The sequence below is a fragment of the Triticum aestivum genome, chromosome 1D (assembly GCF_018294505.1).
Source record: "Triticum aestivum cultivar Chinese Spring chromosome 1D, IWGSC CS RefSeq v2.1, whole genome shotgun sequence".
NCBI classification, from domain to species: domain Eukaryota; kingdom Viridiplantae; phylum Streptophyta; class Magnoliopsida; order Poales; family Poaceae; genus Triticum; species Triticum aestivum.
This window is the reverse complement of record NC_057796.1, coordinates 7679217-7699966: the sequence shown is the minus strand read 5'-3', so window position 1 is coordinate 7699966 and position 20750 is coordinate 7679217.

The following is a 20750-nucleotide window of genomic DNA, read 5'->3' as shown; positions in this document are numbered from 1 at the left end:
GGTTTCATCAGGTTTTTTCTTTTTTCGTTTTCTTTATTTTTCTCAGTTTTCACTAGTTTATATGTTTTGTTTTACTTTGTTTCTTTCTTCTACTTTCCTTGATTTTCTTTGGATTCATTTATTTCCATTTCTTTTTCACCAGTTTTCTTTGGATTCTTTGTCTTTTCTATGTTTTTATTATGCTTTGCATTGGGTTTTCTTTTTCTCATTTTCCTTCTTATGTATGTTGTTCTATTTTTTGTTTATTTCTTGGTTTGCCATGGTCTTTTTGTTTTTCTTAGTTTCTTGATTGGTTTTTAGTTTTTCTATTGTTTTTGCACTTGTGTCTTGGGTTTTCTTTTTCTGTTTTCTTTTTTCTTTTGTTTTTTGTTTCCTTTTCGGTTTTCATTGTTTTTCTGTTTTTCTTTGTTTCTTTCGGTTTTCATTCTACATTTTTGTATAAGTCAAGAATATTATTCTAATACACATTTCAAAATTTTCAAATAGAAGTTTAATATTTTTAATGCATCATGAACCTTTTTTCTTTAGACATTTTAAACATTTTTTAAATGCTTGATTTAAATATTTCAAATACAAGATTAATATTTTTTACTACGTGATCAACATTTCGATTCACATTTTAAAAAATTTAAATGCTTGATTAACATTTTTAGAATACAAACTAACATTTTTTAATACGTGATCAACATTGCTCTATACACTTTAATATTTTTCGAATTCTTGATTAAAAAAATTCAAGTACAAATTTATCATTTTTTTAAATGCTTTATTAACATTTTTGAATACATGAGCATCTTTTTTACACACATTGTATATTTTTTGTATACATGGGAAACATTTTCTTTATACACATTTAACATTTTTCAAATGCTTGGTTAACATTTTTTTCAATACGTGATTAACAGCTTTCTATTCACATGTTAAACAGTTTTTAAATGCTTGATTAAAAGTTTTTAAAAAGAAGACTAACCTTTTTTGAATACATGGTCAATTTTTATCTATACACGTTTTAACATTTGCAAATGCGTGATTAACATTTTTAATACAACTTTGACATTTTTTTAATACTTGTCAATATCTTTTATGCGCATTTCACATTTCTCAAATGCCTTATTAATATTTTTAAAATGCTTGAGTTAGCTCTTCAGAAGCTTTGACAAATCAATATCCGTGTTAGATCTCCTATCGATGAGCCTCTTAGGTGGCTTATAATATTCTGTTTGACTCTTCACATATGTTATCCGGCTACAGCCATGTTTGGTTCCTTTTATATTTGGGCGCTGCCCTTGTTTGAACCTTTCATCTGTGCACTCGCCTGTTCGGCACTTTAAGTTAAAGCCGGATGCTTCTTGCGCCTTTGTTCTTGAAAAAGATAACCATGTCTGAGTTGGAACTCCAACTCAGGGCGCTGCCAACCACGATCGAGTTGGAGCTCAAATACTTCCATGTTTCCTATCTATCGTAGGTCCCTTCCCTCCAGAGGAGTTGGCCAAGTGCATGCTTTACCACTCTCTAAGCTTGATTCATAACCGGTCCCTAAGCTTGATTGATACCCTCATCTTCGTCCTCGTGCCAACATCCTATAGAAGGCTGATCAATGACTATTTTGGTTGATGCTCAGACGTTGTACTCAAGTCCATTCTACGTCTATCACCCGCCTTGTGACATTGTCCTCAAACAACATTTGAAGCCGAATTAGGCTGTTGTTGGCATTGACTCCCCTGCAACGAATGGATGATGAGTAGTAGTACTTGATATGCAGAGAGATGACACTTATGCTGAAATAGTTGAAGCTCTATGCGCAAAAAGAAAATGAGAATAGTTGAAGCCTAGCAGGAAGCCAGATTGGCTACCCTCTCTAATCAAGGTTCATTTAAAAAAATCTCACATGTGAAACAAGTTGTGATTGATGCCCAGGTTTAGCACCATCATCCTGACAGCAACCAACTGATTGCAGTGTTTTCCTCAAGGTCATTCTCTATCGTGTCTGTGAGGCTATTGCTAAGTGGATCATGTGTCCTCACTTTCACCGGTGTCCAACCCTTTTTTCAAAGATGGTCCAACCCTTTTCTTTTGGTTTGCTAGTTGGGAGAAAAACTACTCAGTAGTTGATGCTGAAATTGGACCGTATTATATCTTTCTGACCACGGTAAGAAAAACATTTGATTTTCCAACCCTAAATTCATTCGGGTGTCCACATTTTTAAAAAGTTTTTTCCTTGAGCTGTGGGCTTTTCTTTGAGCTGTGGACCAACATTCATAGTGTCTTTCACATATCTAACTATGCCCTTTGCAGCAGTCCAATGAGTTGTGGTGGGTGCATGAAGAAACGGCCATACTTTGTTCACATCAAATGAAATACCAGGCCTTGTTAGAGTCAAGTATTGAAGTCCACAAAATCCAGGAAGAATGATCACGGATAATGCCATTATCGCCTTTGAATGTTTCCACAAAATCCAACACTGTAAGAATGTCAGAGATAATTACTGTGCATACAAACTCGACCTCGCAAAAGCGTATGATAGAGTTGACTGGAGTTTCCTCGAAGGTGTGCTGAGGAAATTTGGTTTCTGCAATAAATGGACCGGATGGGTGATGCAATGTGTCCGATCAGTGAGATATTCAGTTAGATACAACGGAGAACTACTTGAGATGTTTTCACCTTCTCGGGGGCTACGGCAAGGAGATCCTCTCAGCCCATATCTTTTTCTGTTTATTGCGGATGGCCTTGTGCATCTCCTGAGAAAGGAAATGGCAGAAAACAAGCTGACTCCCATCAAAGTTGCTAGGAACAGCCCGGGCATCTCTAACCTCTTGTTCGCAGATGACAGTTTGTTATTTTTCAAGGCGGAGCCAGGGCAAGCTGAAAGTATACAAAGAGTTCTCCTCACATTTCAGAAATGTACATGTCAGTTGCTAAGTGCAAACAAATGCTCGCTCCTCTTTAGCGAAGTATGCCCAGCAGCAACTAGAGAGGAGATTAGCTATTCTTGGCGTAACGTCGGACACCTTCGAGAGCAAGTACCTAGGCCTACCGACCCCGGAGGGAAGGATGAAAGACGACCAATTCCAACCAATAATGGACAGAATCCGGAAAAGATGCAGTGACTGGTCAGAGAAATTTATGTCATTCTCAGCAAAGGAGGTCCATGTAAAATCAGTAGTTCAGGCCCTCCCGACCTACGTCATGAGTGTTTTTATGCTCTCCAAGGGTTTTTGCCAGAAGTACGAAAGAATGATTAGGGACTTCTGGTGGGGAGATGAGGAGGGACACCGAAAGGTGCATTGGATGTCGTGGGAACGGATGACAAAACCAAAAAGAGCTGGAGGCATCGGGTTTAGAGATATGCACCTATTTAATCAAGCACTCCTTGCCAAACAGGGATGGAGATTAATTCAAAACCCAGATAGCTTGTGTGCGAGGGTGCTAAAATCTAAATATTACCCCAATGGTAACCTCTTGGACACGGTGTTTGCGTCGGATGCATCCCCCGTCTGGAGAGCCATTGAGTTTGGGCTTGACCTCCTGAAAAGAGGCCTCATATGGAGGGTGGGAAACGGAAAGAGCATTCAGATCCAGCGAGACCAGTGGATCCCGAGACGGGAGGGTCTGAAAACTGCATCGTTCATTCGGAGATCGAGGATTCGGTGGGTAAGTCAACTTATGCATCCTGACAGGAGAGAATGGAATGAGACACTAATTAGGCAACTCTTCTTCCCGTTTGATGCCGATGAAATATGTAATCTGAACATTCCGGCGACAAATGTGGATGACTGCATTGCCTGGCACTATGAGAAGAACGGGATCTTCTCGGTAAGAAGTTCATACAAGCTAGCCGCAACAAGCCTACCTCAGCTGGCCCAAAACCCGTCGAGTTCCACCAGAGAGCCAAATGATAGAAGCAGCTGGGATCTCATCTGGAAACTGAAAGTTCCTGGAAAAGTGCGAATATTTGGTTGGCGAGTGGCCACAAATACTCTAGCTACAAAGAAAAACAAGTGGAAAAGAACCATTGAACTGGATGCCACTTGCTGCATTTGTGGGAACAGTATTGAGGATGAACACCATGCGGTGGTCATGTGCACAAAAAGTAGAGCTCTCAGGTGTGCTATGAGGGAAGTGTGGAATTTACCTGCTGAAAAGAACTTTGCATACACTAGGGAGGATTGGCTACAGACTTTGCTGGATACAGAAAGTGAAGAAGGGCGGGCCAAAATCCTGATGCTTCTTTGGAGGAGTTGGCACCTTAGAGAAGATAGCCTGCGAAACAACGGAAGGGAGACAATTAGCAGTTCCGTGCAGTTCCTGATAAAATATGATAAGGAACTAAGAACTGCAGCGGAGGCAAGGGATGCTACTGAGGGCAAGGAAAAATTGAAAGAAGGGAGTTCAGAAAGCCGTAGTACTGATTTACCTGCGGCCAAATGGATGCCGCCGCCGCGAGAAGTGGCCAAAATCAACACTGACGCTGCTTTCCTTGAGGAAACTGGGGAAAGTGCGGCGGGTGTGGTTGGTCGAGACTATCGTGGCTTTGTCTTCCTGTCTTTGTGCAAAAGGCTCCCACGCTGCCACAGCGCCGAGGAGGCTGAAGCTTGAGCGGCCCTAGTTGGATTACAGACAATGGCAGGATACTACAATGGTCAGATAGTACTTGAGATGGACAACCAAACCATTGTGAATGAGCTGGAATCACAAACACCAACGCGATCCCCTCACTATGGACTAATTATGGACATAAAAAAGACCATGGCTGGCTTTGCTGCATGCAGCGTCCGATGCGTAAGGAGAGGATGCAACTCTCTGGCCCATGGCCTCGCTGCAGCAACAAGAATCTCAGGAGAGCAGATATTGATCGCCAATGTCCCGGACTGTCTACGGCCCTTGATGCTCTCTGAATGTACCACCCCCCCCCCCCCCCCCCCCACCTGAGTAGTTTGTTTCTACTCCAGATCTCAAAAAAAAAAAGTATTGAAGTCCTCCTACTAGACTTCTATATCTGGTACTATCTTCCTGATTTAGTTGCTCTCCTTCTACTAATGATAACTTTTCTGTACTGGATAAAGGTGTTGGTGATGACTTACAGCCTTGCAACCCAACTCTTCTTACCAGATCAGCAGCATACTTTTCCTGAGAGAGATGAAGTCCATCTTCATGTTTCTTTACCTCAATGCCTAGAAAGAAATGTAGATCTCCCAGATCCTTGATAGCAAACTCAGCACTTAGATCCTTGAGCAACCCTCATATAGCCTCATCTGATGAACTTGTGACAATAATATCATCAACATAGATAAGCACAAATATAGAGGTATTTGACTTATTACAAATGAACAATGAGGTATTTGATTTTGAAGAGACAAAACCGAGTGCTAGCAATTTTTGGTTGAGTCTTGAATAACATGCCCTAGGAGCTTTGCTTCAATCCATACAAAGATTTATCAAGTTTACATACATGATAGGGTGCATTCTTACTTTCAAACCCAGGAGGTTGTTTCATGTAAACTTCCTCTTCCAGAACACCATGGAGGAACGCATTCTGTACATCTAGTTGTCTGAGACTCCATCCCCTGAAACAACTAAGGACAGAACAAGACGAATATTAGCAGCTTTTACAACAGGACTAAAAGTATCCTCATAGTCGATACCATAACGTTGTTTAAAGCCTTTTGCAAGAAGTCTTGCTTTGTAGCGATCAATAGTTCCATCAAATTTTCTCTTAATTCTGAATACCCACTTGCAATCAATAAGATTTTTACCTTGCCGTGGTGGAACTAGATGCCATGTTTTATTTCTCTGAAGTGCCATGTATTCTTCTTCCATGGCTTTCTTCCATCGTGTGTCATTGAGCGCCTCTGCTAGAGTGCCAGGTTCACCTGTAGAACATGCTAACCCAAATTTAGTTTTATAATTAGTTCTCTGAATTACCCCTTGTTGGAGACATGTATGCGGCACTGGCGCCAGAGATGAACTCGGAGCAGTTGCCACGGAAGATCCCATAGGATCAGCAGCCGATCCCAGACCTCCAGGCACATCTACTGAGGTAGCTGGATCTTCTGTAGCATCGGGAGAAAGCGTGGCTGTTGCGCTCGGTGCAGAAGATCCCGAGCCACGGGCCACATCATTGCCTGATGATGGCGTGGGTCCACCCGGATCAGCTCCGTGTCGCGAGCCAGTCACAGGCCCGACAGGACCAGCGCCGAATCCCGGTCTAGTTGGCGCCTCCAAATCCGCGCCTGTCTGCTGGCGTGGGCCACGCGTATAGACGCGCGACGGATCAACAAGCCGAGCGACCGACGGGCACGTGGCAGAAGGTGATTGGCGCGGCTCGATGGCGTCGCCTGGGCGGGTTGCTGTTGGGAAACGTAGCATGCAATTTCAAAAAAATTCCTACGCTCACGCAAGATCTATCTAGGAGATGCATAGCAACGAGAGGGGGAGAGTGTGTCCACGTACCCTCGTAGACCGAAAGCGGAAGCGTTAGTTTAACACGGTTGATGTAGTCGAACGTCTTCACGATTCAACCGATCCAGTACCGAACGTACGACACCTCCGAGTTCAGCACACGTTCATCTCGATGACGTCCCTCGAACTCTTGATCCAGCAAAGTGTCGAGGGAGAGTTTCGTCAGCACGATGGCCTAGTGACGGTGATGGTGAATTGATCCGTGTAGGGTTTCACCTAAGCACTACAACAATATGACCGGAGGAGTAAACGGTGGAGGGGGACGCCGCACACGGCTAAGAACAATTGGTGTGTCCTTGGAGGTGCCCCCACCCCCGTATATAAAGGAGGGAGAGGGGAGGAGGCCGGCCTAGGGCGCGCCAAGTGGAATCGTCAAGGAGGGTGGGGGAGGAGTCCCACTTGGACTCCTTATCCAATTCGCCACCCCCCCTTTCCTTTTACCGGAAGGGGAAATGGGGAAGGAGAGGGAGGAGGAGATGGAAAGGGGGGCCGCGCCCCCTCCCCTAGTCCAATTCGGACTCCCATGGGGGGAGGCGTGCCCCAACCCTTGTGGGCTGCCTTGCCTCCCTCCTATGGCCCATATGGCCAATATCTTTACCCCGGGGGTTCCGGTAACCCCCCCTCCCCCGGTACTCCGATACGTACCCGATATATTCTGAAACACTTCCGGTGTCCGAATACTATCGTCCAATATATCAATATTTACCTCTCGACCATTTCGAGACTTCTCGTCATGTCCGTGATCTCATCTGGGACTCCGAACAATCTTCGGTCACCAAAATACATAACTCATAATACAAATCGTCATCGAACGTTAAGCGTGCAGACCCTACGGGTTCGAGAACTATGTAGACATGACCAAGACACATCTTCGGTCAATAACCAATAGCAGAACCTGGATGCTCATATTGGTTCCTACATATTCTACGATGATCTTTATCGGTCAAACCGCATGCAATGACAACATACGCCATTCCCTTTGTCATCGGTATGTTACTTTCCCGAGATTCGATCGTCGGTATCTTCATACTTAGTTCAATCTCGTTACCGGCAAGTCTCTTTAAAAGTTCTGTCATCCCGCAACTAACTCATTAGTCACATTTCTTGCAAGGCTTATCATGATGTGCATTACCGAGAGGGCCCAGAGATACCTCTCCGATACTCGGAGTGACAAACCCTAATCTCGATCTAAGCCAACCCAACAAACACCTTCGGAGATACCTGTAGAGCATATTTATGATCACCCAGTTACGTTGTGACGTTTGATAGCACACAAGGTATTCCTCCAGTATTCGGGAGTTGCATAATCTCATAGTCAAAGGAATATGTATAAGTCATGAAGAAAGCAATAGCAATAAAACTTAATGATCATTATGCTAAGCTAGCGGATAGGTCATGTCCATCACATCATTCTCCTAACGATGTGATCTCGTTCATCAAATGACAACTCATGTCTATGGTTAGGAAACTTAACCAACTTTGATTAGCGCGCTAGTCTAGTAGAGGCTTACTAGGTACTCGGTGTTTTGCCTATGTATTCACACATGTATCAAGTTTCGGGTTAATACAATTCTAGCATGAATAATAAACATTTATCATGATATAAGTAAATATAAATGACAACTTTATTATTGCCTCTAGGGCATATTTCCTTCAGTTGCGTCATGCGCGTGCCAGGCGGGGACTCGTTGCTGGCGCGCGCGGTGCCTGGCGCTGTCTCTGGCCTCGCTGACGCTCCGAATCCCGGTGCAGATCCGCTGACGGGTGTCAGCCGCGGCGATCCCAAGGAGGATCTGTCCCCTGGTTGTGGACACATAAAATGAGCCCTGTAGACCCGATTTCTGCACTGTTTTGCTCGCGATTTTCACCATTTTCTTCGCTGTGTTCTTCTGCATCATCACAAGGCTCACGCAAGATATTATCATGAGGGTTAGTCAGCAGTTGATCATCAGAATAATTTCCCCCTTGATCTAAATTGGTGAGGTGAGGAGGTAGAAGAAGAATCTCTTGCCGCAGCAAGGCACCAGCATTGGGGTGTAGATCAGCGAAGGGGAATTTGGTTTCATCAAAAACAACATCACGGGATATATAGACACGGCCTGTGGACACATCAAGGCATTTGACACCTTTGTGTTGTGGACTATAACCTAGAAAGACACACTGTTTAGTTCGGAACATAAGTTTTCGTTTGTTGTATGGTCTGAGGTTAGGCCAACAAGCACAACCAAAAACACGAAGTATTGTGTAGTCGGATTTGGTATGAAGGAGTCTTTCTACTGGAGTTTCATTATGAATCACACGACTAGGTAGCATGTTGATGAGATGGACAGCAGTAAGAAACGCTCCATCCCAGAATTTTAGGGGCATGTAAGCTCTTGCTAGAAGAGCAAGACAAACTTCTACGATGTGCCTATGTTTGCGCTAGGCAGAACCGTTTTGTTGGTGAGCATGAGGGCATGACACATGATGAGAAATACCGATCTTTTGGAAGCATGAGATAAGTTTCTCATACTCCCCTCCCCAATCATATTGGAGAGCAATGATTTTGCTATCAAACTTACGATCAACGAGTGCTTGAAAATTGTGAAAAACTTGGAAGACATCGGATCTTTTCTTAGGAAGATAAATCCAGGAATACTTGTTGTAATCATCAATGAAACTCACATAATAGGTGTGTCTACCAACAGAACTAGGGGCAGGACCCCAAACATCGGAAAAAATGAGTTGCAATGGTTCGGTAGAAATGCTAGTAGAGATTGGATATGGCAATTGATGGCTTTTAGCCTTTTGACATGAATCACAAATTATTTCAATGCTACGCTCACCAACATACGGGAGCTTATTTTTCCTAAGCACTCGTTCAACTAAAGAAAAAGATGCAGGCCCTAATCGATCATGCCACCGGGACGAGGATAATTTGGTGACACCACATGCTTGCTTATTGGATCTCCTAAGCTCGGGAATCAACGGGTAAAGCCCTCGAACACATCTACATCGATAGTGGATTTTCTTTGTGGCATGATCCTTGATCAAAAATATATAAGGGTGAAACTCAAGGTAAACATGATTGTCAATGGCAATACGGTGAACTGATAGGAGATTCATAGAGGCACTAGGGACATGCAAAAAATTTCTATGATGTATTTTTCGATGAGGGGTTTTTATAATCGAATGACCAACATGCTGAATCCTCATACCTGCTCCATTTGCGGTGTGGACTTGTTCCTGGCCGTGGTAATTTTCCCCCAGTGACCTTCTCTAGCTCGCCAGTGATGTGATTCGTGGCGCCGTTGTCGACATACCAGTTGGTGTCGACTCCATAGGACCCCTCGCTGCCCCGGCAACTTTTTCATCCTGAGAAGAGGTGTCATCATCCTCCTGAAACCTATACCAGCAGTCTTTGGCGGAGTGACCCGGCTTGCCGCAGATCTGGCAGCGGATTGCATCAGGGCGGGAGTTTTTGTTGTTGGAGGAGTTGCAGCGACCCCTATTGTTGGAGGAGGGGGGCCGCCCGCGGTGCCATTGCTGTGATAGTTGTTGGTGTGGTTGCCGCCGCCGCTCTTGCCCTTGGTCTGTGGTGATCCACGGTACCAAGAGGAGCCGCCGCAGCCGCGGCCTCGAGCAGCAGCGCTGCCGGAGCTTTTGAAGCCGCCGCCGGAGCCCGAGTAGAGAGCCGCCCTCTGATCGAAGTTGCTCATCATGGCAAAGATTGTCAGGACCCCGATTCCAAGTCACACCGATCTAGCCTGTAACACCTCATATAACATTGCGGCCTCACGCTCAGTACTCCCACGGGTGTCACCTTACCATGGCCCGGGACCGTTTGCGCCTTTTGGCTCACGTATATGATAATGTCGCTAGCATCCATATGACAGATAACCCGGGCCGACATGGCTAGTCGTGAACCCAAAGCGGCACTAACGTATGGGGACAGGCATACATGAATCAACATCGAACGTGTCGGTCAGCAGCGTGTGAATCCGGGCTGTAGCACTGGGCTAACAGGACTCCGGGAACCCGGGCTGTAGCAGGCTAGGCAGGACTCCGGATGTCACCGCGTGACATTTCCCCGAAGGGACAGACACAGGAACGATATGACTCACATGCCGGCCAGTCGAGTGTCCAGAGCAGTAGTGCTGGGCTAGCAGGACTCCGGTGAACCGGGCTGTAGCAGACTACTATCGCTCAAGGAGGCACCAGACTACATTTCCCCATAAGAGAGGCTGCTAAAGATAAACAACTAGATTGTCGGATCCCACACATACCAAGCATTTCAAACATACACACAATATGCTCGATATGTGCAAATACAACATGGCATCACAACAAAACTCTACAACTCCAAGTACTTTATTTAAAGGGCTCCGGAGAGCCTTACATAACTTGTTCATACAGATAGGGGTCACATGACCCGACACTCAAGTCATACAATCATACAAGCACATGCGGAAGCAAACTGTCTGGGTACAGACACTAGAAAGAAAGAAGGCTTGACGAAGCCTGTCTATCTACATAGGCCCTTCACAAGCCTAGATCACCACCTGGGTGGCGCGTCACTCATCGTCGTCGATTTCTACGTAGAACCCGTCAGAAGGGGCGGTGTTGTCGTCTGAAAACGGTAATTAAAGCAACATGAGTACAAAGGTACTCAGCAAGTCTTACAACAGATCCTACTATACATGTTCATTCTCAAGAAGGTAGTGGGGTTATTGCAGCAAGCCAGCTTTGACTCTTGGCTAAGCTATCCTACGATACACCACTTGTGAAATAGTTTTCGCACACAAGTCCACTAATCACCATCTCAATACTCCACCGTGGATCCTCCCTCGTCATCCAACGAGAGGGCCATCCGCGGTACTCACACTTATCTTGAGGCTTTTAGTAGTATCCATTTACTTGTCTATGAACTGCATAAGTGACCAAGTAGTCCTTTACCGCGGACGCGGCTATTCGAATAGTTTCATACCCTGCAGGGGTGTACTTCGTCACACACGCTCTCACCACTTATCGTCGCTACACGACGTGTACTTGGCAACCTTCAAGCGGAAGCCCAACGTGGGTGTCGGCCACAGCCTACCTAAACACTCGAGTCTCTAGTCCAGGTTTATCGCGTATTCAGGTTCCATCCGCAGGGAGTCCGGCCGAGGTTTCCACTTACGGCCCCGAACGATGTGTGCAGGGTTCCTGGTCACCAAACGGGCGACTCGGTACACCGGGCCACGAGCCTACCGCATCACAGCCCACCCCTTGGTCAGCGCTGTCCACGGCCTCCAGCTTACTACAAACACCAGAAACTACGTGCAACTCCTGGACAGAGGACAAGGGTGATTAAGAAGCCGAGGGGGTCCATTGGTTTCGGGCCCAATGTGTGGTAGTAGCTGAATCTTAAATCACGCATATAGATCTCAGTTCTTAGGGACGGTCTCAATGAAACAACCCACCATGTACTCCTACATGGCCTCCCATTGATACCTTTACCAAATCGTGTTCAACACTTCACTCTCTTTACCGACACACACACTTTCACTCTAGTTCATCACCCTGATGAGCCAGACCTGACACAACTCTAAGCATAGCAAGCATAGCATTGTAGGAACACAACATGGCTCAATCAACTCCTACACATGCTAGTGGGTTTCATCTAGTTACTGTGGCAATGACAGGTCATGCAAAGGAAAGTGGGTTCAACTACCGCAACACACAGCAGTTTGAATCGCGTTGTCTTAATGCAGTAAACGAGAGCAGAAGCGAGAAGATGGGTTTGTATCGAAATGATCAATGGGTTGCTTGCCTGACAGAGTGGTGGTGGGATACTGCCCTTCAGTTGGATACTCGTGAATATCCTCGGAGGCAGGACCTACCACAATGAACACATCGAAGCACAATCAACACCAAGCAAGTGCAACAATATGATGCATGCATGAGACATGGCAAAATGGATGTATTGGGCTAATGCAACTAAGGCCAGAAGGGTTTGGACTAATTTGAATCAAAGATTCAAATTCCAAGTTCATAAATGGCCCATATTAGTGCTTTATCTTGTTCTGTATAAAACAGTAGGTTAACTTGCTTAATCATGCATGAAACCAGTACAGATGGATAGAATGGATTTTTCTGATCATTTTTCATATATAAATCTTTTCATTCTGAGCTATAGATTATTTTCTATGATTTTTTGAAGTTTGTGATAATTTCTGGAATTTCCAATATAAGAATAATTCCAGTAAATGCTTTACTGCGTCAGCCTGACGTCAGGGTGACGTCAGCAAGTCAACGGGGTCGTCCAGGTCACACCTGACGTGTGGGTCCCCTGTGTCAGTGTCACTGTTAGATAATTAGTTAATTAGGATTAGTTTTAACTCTAACCCAGATTTATTTAGCAGGCGGGCCCCACTTGTCAGTGACCCTGGGGGGGTCAACCCGTGGTCAAACCACGCTGACTCGCCGGCGTTTAGCCGCCGGCGACGTCTAGACACGGCGGTGGTGTGCGGGATTGCCCCTCCGGCGACCAAAAGGATGGCGGAGAGTACCTACGCGTAGCTGCGGGCGAACCGCGTCGACTGGTGGTGGTAGTGGAGCTCGGGGTCGCCGGAATCGACGCCGGCGACAAGCCGGGCGGCTGCCGGGGTACGGGCGTGGTTGAAACCGTAGCTGGAGAGCACGGCGAGGGGCAACGCCTGAGTTGAGATACGTGGAAGACATCATGAACCTTGGAAAGATGCGGAGGTAGTTCCAATTGGTAGGCAACTTCTCCTCGCTTGGCAAGAATGCGAAAGGGTCCAATGTAGCGAGGGGCCAATTTGCCTTTGATACCGAATCGATGGGTTCCCTTTAAAGGAGTCACCCGAAGGTAAGCCTTGTCGTCAACCTCAAAAGTCATAGCCTTATGTTTGCGATCATAATGGCTCTTTTGGCGAGATTGGGCTGTTTTCAATTTCTCACGAATAATGCGAACCTGCTCTTCTGCTTCCTGGATCATATCCGGGCCAAAGAGTTGTCTTTCCCCGGTTTCCGACCAGTTAAGAGGCGTTCGACATTTTTGTCCATAGAGAACCTCGAAAGGGGCTTTGCCCAAGCTAGCTTGGTAACTATTATTATAAGCGAACTCGGCGAATGGAAGGCATTTCTCCCAATCCATGCCGAAGGAGATGACAGAAGCTCGGAGCATATCCTCCAGAATTTGATTAACTCGTTCTACCTGACCACTTGATTGAGGGTGAAAAGCGGTGCTAAAAGAGAGACGAGTTCCCATGGCATTTTGGAAACTTTCCCAAAATCGAGAGGTGAAGAGACTTCCATGGTCTGAGTTAATTTCTAATGGAACACCATGAAGAGACACTATTCGAGAGATGTACAAGTCTGCTAGCTGGCTAGCGGTTATACTCTCACGAACAGGTAGGAAGTGGGCTACTTTGGACAGACGATCGGCAACAACGAAGATAACATTATTCCCTCTCTTGGTCCTGGGAAACCAGGTAATGAAATCCATACCGATTTTATCCCATTTCCATTCAGGAATAGCTAGAGGCTGAAGGGTGCCAACAGGTCGTTGATGCTCTGCTTTAACACGTCGGCAGACGTCGCAATTAGCAATGTATTGAGCGATTTCTCTCTTCATCCTAGTCCACCAAAACCTCTGGCGTAGGTCTTAATACATTTTAGTACTACCGGGATGAATGGTGAGAGGAGATTCATGAGCTTCCTTAAGGATCAATCGCCTCAGGTTGCGTACCTTGGGAACCACTAGGCGGTCTCCAAAGAACACGACACCTTGGTCATCAACGGAGAAACAATCCGCAACTCCTTTCTTGATGTTTCTCTTAATACGGGAGATTCCCGGATCTACCTTCTGAGCTTTGATGATCTGATCCGTAAGGGTAGGTTTCGCCACCAGGGTGGATAGAAATCCTTGAGGAACAATGTGAAGGTTAAGCTTACAGAATTCCTCGTGGAGAAGTGGTTGGCTTTGTTGTAACATCAAGTTGTTACAATAGGATTTACGGCTTAGCGCATCAGCCATGACGTTGGCTTTGCCCGGGGTGTAAGTTATTCCTAAGTCGTAGTCTGAGATCAACTCGACCCAACGTCTTTGCCTGAGATTCAGATCCGGTTGGGTGAAGATGTATTTCAGACTCTGGTGGTCGGTGAAAATCTCGCAACGGTTACCAAGAAGGTAATGTCGCCATGTTTTGAGTGCATGCACTACGGCTGCAAGCTCTAGATCATGTGTGGGATAATTATCCTCATGTGGACGCAACTGCCGGGAAGCGTAGGCAATCACATGACGGTCTTGCATGAGTATGCAACCTAGTCCTTGTCGCGAGGCGTCGCAATAGATAACAAAGTCCTTAGAAAAATCTGGTGGTACGAGTACGGGGGCAGATGTCAGGCGTCTTTTCAGTTCCTGAAAGCTGAACTCGCACTGTGGGGTCCACTCGAACCTTTTATCTTTCTTGAAGAGTTCGGTTAGAGGTTTAGCAACCTTGGAGAAATTCTCGACGAAGCGGCGGCAGTAGCTTGCTAAGCCAAGGAAACTCCGAACTTGCTTGACCGTTTCAGGGGAAGTCCAGTCAAGGATGGCTTGAACTCGCTCGGGATTGACAGCAATACCTTTACCAGAGATTACATGGCCTAGATAGGTCACCTCTGGCAACCAGAATTCACACTTGGAGAATTTAGCATAAAGGCGATGCTCTCGAAGTTTCGTTAGTACTAGCCTTAGATGCTCGGCATGTTCTGCCTCGTTCTTGGAGTAGATGAGTATATCATCGAGGTATACTACGACGAATTTATCCAAATACTCCATGAAGATTGAGTTCATTAACCGAGAGAAGGTGGCTGGAGCATTGGTTAATCCGAAGGACATGACTGTATACTCGTATTGGCCATAACGAGTAACAAAGGCCGTTTTAGGTATGTCCCCGTTCTTGATTTTGATTTGGTGGTAGCCCAACCTCAAATCCATTTTAGAGAAGACTGAGGATCCAGCGAGCTGATCATACAGGTCGTTGATCCTGGGAAGCGGATACTTGTTCTTGATTGTGACTAGGTTGACGGGTCGGTAATCTACAACCATCCGATCCATACCATCCTTCTTCTTGACGAAGAGGACGGGGCAAGCCCACGGAGAAGAACTAGGACGGATGAAACCCTTTTTCAAGGACTCATCGAGTTGTTTCTTAAGCTCGACTAGCTCTAGGGGTGCCATTTTATAGGGTCTTCTAGAGATTGGGACGGTTCCTGGAACAAGGTCTATCACGAACTCAACATCCCTGTCAGGTGGAATACCTGGCAGTTCTTCAGGGAAGACATCCGGAAAGTCACGGACTACCGGCACATCTTCGAGGTCTGGAAGAGGGTTGGCATTTAGTGAGTAGAGCTGACGCTTAGACACTCGGGTCAAAACATTGACTGTCTTGCCCGACGGATGGGTGAGTTGAACAGTTCTAGTAGAACAATCAATCTTAGCATAATGAGCTGACATCCAGTCCATACCCAAGATGATGTTTATGTCCGAGGACTTGAGAGCTATTAGTGATGCAAGGAAGACCAGTCTGTCAACAAGAATTTCATTTCCATGGCTTATCTTAGAGGTTTGCCATCTAGAACCAGGAGTTTGAATTTCCATGGAAGTAGGCATGTCACTAAATGTGGTGTTGTGTAATCGAGCATAGCTCTCAGAGATAAATGAATGAGATGCTCCAGTATCGAAAAGAACAGTTGCCGGATGGCAATTAACAAGGAGCGTACCAAGGACGACGTTGGGATCCTCATGAGTTTCTTCAGCTGAAACGTAGTTGACATGGCCACGTGCAGTGGTGGCTGGCTTGGCGTAGTAAGTCTTTCCTGCTGGCTTACCACGGCCAACGGACTGTCCAGGTTGATTGAGGTTGTTTCGGGGGCACTCGCGCAAATAGTGACCCGTTTCTCCACACTTGAAGCATGTCACAATATTGGGGCGTGGAGCAGCATTAGCAGCGGGGCCACCATAAACCTTGGGCGGTGCATGCTGCTGGTTGGGGCGAGGCGCCTCGAAGGATGGCCTCGGAGTGAACCTGGGTGGCAGAGCAGTATTTGGAATCCAGACCCGGCGCTTCTGGGATCCGGAGCCAGATGAGGAACCAAAGTCACGAGAGTGCTTGCGTGTAGCGTCATAGTCAGTTTGTCCTGTCTCGGCACTGATGGCCTTATTGACCAACTTCTGGAAAGAGGTGCACTCATGCAGACGGAGATCACGGCGAAGCTCGGGGCTAAGTCCCTTGCGGAACCTTGCCTGCTTCTTGGCGTCGGTGGATACCTCTTCAGGAGCATAGCGTGCTAGATTTCCAAACTCACGGCTGTAAGCATCCACGGTTAGTCTGCCTTGGGTGAAGTTGCAGAATTCTTCCCGCTTACGATCTATGAGGCCCTCCGGAATGTGATGCTCACGGAAAGCCTCACTGAATTCAGCCCAAGTAGTGATTTGGCCAGCTGGGCGCATAGCCTCAAAGTTCTCCCACCAAAGGCTAGCAGGGCCTTCGAGGTGATAGGCAGCGTAGGTAACCTTATCAGCTTTGGCTACGTTGGCAGAACGTAGCTTATGGGTGATGCTGCGAAGCCAATCATCCGCATCAAGGGGCTCGACGGAATGGTTGAACTTCGGTGGGTACAACTTGATAAAGTCATTGATGGACACCAGGTCGTTCCTCTGGTGACGTGCAGTATTCTGCTCAATTCGCTCTAGCAAGCGGTTAGTCTCACGCTTGTTTCTTTCTGCCTCCAGCATAACTTCGGCCAGTGAAGGCGGTTGGGGCAGATCCTCCGCCCTGGCTGCATTGGCTTCACCCTGCGCCTGGACAGCAGGGTTGTTGCGGGTGTTAACCATCCTAGGAGAAACAAAGCAACGGTTTAGACGAGGATGGCTAAATCTTGATAGGGAAATGCGGAATGTAATGGATAACACGGAATGCGGAGATGACCATCAGTATGACATGGTAACATAGCAACATACATATACCAACGGTCATACACGCCATACATAGTTTAGTACAAGCCCAGGCCAAGGTACAACTACGATGAAAGACGATACATCTCATCAGAGGCATTCCAAGCTCCTATACATTATTTTTCTACACCTCCGGAACGTGATACACACCAAGTCGTATCCCACAAGACACGCAGGACTGTGGAGATTACAACTGTTACAATACTAGTGGAACTACTACCAACTCAGACGTCTCCGTAGTAATCCTCATAGAAGTCACCACCATGTCCTGGGAGCTGAACATGATCATCCGGAAACAGTCGGTCCTGTGGAGCTTGCGGTCCATAGGGACTCGGGTGTGGCCTTGGTCCAACAAACGGTGGCAGACGGGGTCCACGAGGAGGGGTGATGCCTCCTACATCACGCCATTCCATACATTCTGGCAGACCAGATCGCACGGGGTATATGTCCCTCATGTCCATAAACCCAGCTTGCACGGCAGGTGCAAACCGTGTCAGAGTGGCCCAGTGATCAGCACGAGCATTAAAGAGCTCCATTCGCAAGGCACGATTCTCACGGTCCTTGTCCTCAAGCATCTCGGTGGTGGTACGGAGTAGTGAGCCCTCATGGGTAGAATCACAGTAAGTGGCCTGATAGTACCCCTGTGCCCCAGGGAGTGCTGCTGGCATATAGCAGAAGTCGGTGTTCTGAAGCAAGGCAGTTCTGGCTCGCATGATAGTCATCATTGAGTAAGCTGCGTCCTGCACAGACATCTCGATAGTAACCCCAAGTCCATAAGAGCAATGGAGGGGTTCAGTGGCTCCAGGATAGGATGGGTAAATCCTGACTGTGCAAAGATATTGACTTTGATTAAAGTCTCGGAACTGCTCCTCGACGGTATACTCGGGATACCAACGATAGCCTGTCTCAACCATCACTCGGACCAACATGGCCGTGTGACCAGGTACGCCGATGCACCGGGTCAGACGAACCACTTGGTTCTGGGAACGGGTGGCCATCTGAAAGCACGAAATAATGCAAGGCATTAGTATTTCTAGGAGAATTTGGACAGCATAACGGTTGTAAATGCTCGAAAAAAGGATTTGAGACATTCGCAACAGTTTGCAATACCACTCAACAACATCATGTCAAGGTTCTGGTTCAACCGACAACATACTAGGGTAATAGAAACTGAACCGAAGCATGGAACCAACAATCCTATAAGTTACTACGGATTAGTAACACGTGAACCTGATAGAGAGGAGAGAGCCTAGTCCTTAACCCGCGTAGAATGAGAAGAGTATGACTCAGATCAGAGGGCATGAGGTAAAGGAGTAAAAGCACCTTACGTTCCCTCCCACAATCAATTCCCCTACATATAACTAAAGCATTTCTAGACTCGACATCGACCAGTTTGGCTTATCGCACCTACAGGCAGTCCGGCTCTGATGCCAACGCTGTCAGGACCCCGATTCCAAGTCACACCGATCTAGCCTGTAACACCTCATATAACATTGCGGCCTCACGCACGGTACTCCCACGGGTGTCGCCTTACCATGGCCCGGGACCGTTTGCGCCTTTTGGCTCACGTATATGATAATGTCGCTAGCATCCATATGACAGAGAACCCGGGCCGACATGGCTAGTCGTGAACCCAAAGCGGCACTAACGTATGGGGACAGGCATACATGAATCAACATCGAACGTGTCGGTCAGCAGCGTGTGAATCCGGGCTGTAGCACTGGGCTAACAGGACTCCGGGAACCCGGGCTGTAGCAGGCTAGGCAGGACTCCGGATGTCACCGCGTGACATTTCCCCGAAGGGACAGACACAGGAACGATATGACTCACATGCCGGCCAGTCAGGCGTCCAGAGCAGTAGTGCTGGGCTAGCAGGACTCCGGTGAACCGGGCTGTAGCGGACTACTATGGCTCAAGGAGGCACTAGACTACATTTCCCCATAAGAGAGGCTGCCAAGGATAAACAACTAGATTGTCGGATCCCACACATACCAAGCATTTCAAACATACACACAATATGCTCGATATGTGCAAATACAACATGGCATCACAACAAAACTCTACAACTCAAGTACTTTATTTAAAGGGCTCCGGAGAGCCTTACATAACTTGTTCATACAGATAGGGGTCACATGACCCGACACTCAAGTCATACAATCATACAAGCACATGCGGAAGCAAACTGTCTGGGTACAGACACTAGAAAGAAAGAAGGCTTGACGAAGCCTGTCTATCTACATAGGCCCTTCACAAGCCTAGATCACCACCTGGGTGGCGCGTCACTCGTCGTCGTCGAGTTCTACGTAGAACCCGTCAGAAGGGGCGGTGTTGTCGTCTGAAAACAGTAATTAAAGCAACATGAGTACAAAGGTACTCAGCAAGTCTTACAACAGATCCTACTATACATGTTCATTCTCAAGAAGGTAGTGGGGTTATTGCAGCAAGCCAGCTTTGACTCTTGGCTAAGCTATCCTACGATACACCACTTGTGAAATAGTTTTCGCACACGAGTCCACTAATCACCATCTCAATACTCCACCGTGGATCCTCCCTCGTCATCCAACGAGAGGGCCATCCGCGGTACTCACACTTATCTTGAGGCTTTTAGTAGTATCCATTTACTTGTCTATGAACTGCATAAGCGACCAAGTAGTCCTTTACCGCGGACGCGGCTATTCGAATAGTTTCATACCCTGCAGGGGTGTACTTCGTCACACACGCTCTCACCACTTATCGTCGCTACACGACGTGTACTCGGCAACCTTCAAGCGGAAGCCCAACGTGGGTGTCGGCCACAGCCTACCTAAACACTCGAGTCTCTAGTCCAGGTTTATCGCCTATTCAGGTTCCATCCGCAGGGAGTCCGGCCGAGGTTTCCACATACGGCCCCGAACGATGTGTGCAGGGTTCCCGGTCACCAAACGGGCGACTCGGTACACCGGGCCACGAGCCTACCGCATCACAGCCCACCCCTTGGTCAGCGCTGTCCACGGCCTCCAGCTTACTACAAACACCAGAAACTACGTGCAACTCCTGGACAGAGGACAAGGGTGATTAAGAAGCCGAGGGGGTCCATTGGTTTCGGGCCCAATGTGTGGTAGTAGCTGAATCTTAAATCACGCATACAGATCTCAGTTCTTAGGGACGGTCTCAATGAAACAACCCACCATGTACTCCTACATGGCCTCCCATCGATACCTTTACCAAATCGTATTCAACACTTCACTCTCTTTACCGACACACACACTTTCACTCTAGTTCATCACCCTGATGAGCCAGACCTGACACAACTCTAAGCATAGCAAGC